This window comes from Bison bison, unplaced genomic scaffold, assembly GCF_000754665.1.
Source record: "Bison bison bison isolate TAMUID 2011002044 unplaced genomic scaffold, Bison_UMD1.0 scf7180017864516, whole genome shotgun sequence".
Classification (NCBI taxonomy): Eukaryota; Metazoa; Chordata; class Mammalia; order Artiodactyla; family Bovidae; genus Bison; species Bison bison.
The window spans coordinates 240,239-240,803 of NW_011495069.1; the positions used below are offsets into that span (position 1 = coordinate 240,239).

General features: G+C 62.7%; 1 protein-coding gene across 1 annotated transcript in view; it reads left to right on the plus strand.

Annotated features, from left to right (window-relative positions):
* Nucleotides 1-565, plus strand: part of PADI6 (peptidyl arginine deiminase, type VI) — a 20,880-nt gene that overhangs the window by 13,429 nt on the left and 6,886 nt on the right.

The following is a 565-nucleotide window of genomic DNA, read 5'->3' on the forward strand; positions in this document are numbered from 1 at the left end:
CGGGGCACCTGACACCCCAGCGGAAGAGTGGAGCCCTCTAGGAACAGGGCACCTCCTGTGTGTGTCCAACATGCCCAAGGCAGGGGCAGACGTCCCGCTTACGGGAGACACGGTCACGTACCCACAAGCTAGGCTCCGGATTCTCCAGCCACAGAGGTCCTGCACGGCCTTCGGGTACATGGTGGACTCCCGGGACGTGTTGGTGGCCCCCCAGAAAAACAGACCACCTGGGAAAGAGAAACACGCCCACTGTCACCGTCATCCCAGGAGCTGAGCGCCTCCTCATCTCAGCAGCATCGACGAGAGAAGGAGAGGAAGGGGACCCGTGAGGTCCGCTGAGATGACCCGCGTCATCTCAGGAGCTGAGCGCCTCCTCATCTCAGCAGCATCGACGAGAGAAGGAGAGGAAGGGGACCCTCGAGGCACGAGGGACCACAGAGAGCTTTGGCCAAAGAGCCTGGGCGGTTGACGAAATCAGGTCCCTGGTCTCAAACACGGCAGAGGCCACGGCCACTGGTCTCCCCAGTGGAGCACGCAGCCAGGCAGGGAAACCGGGACTCTGGAC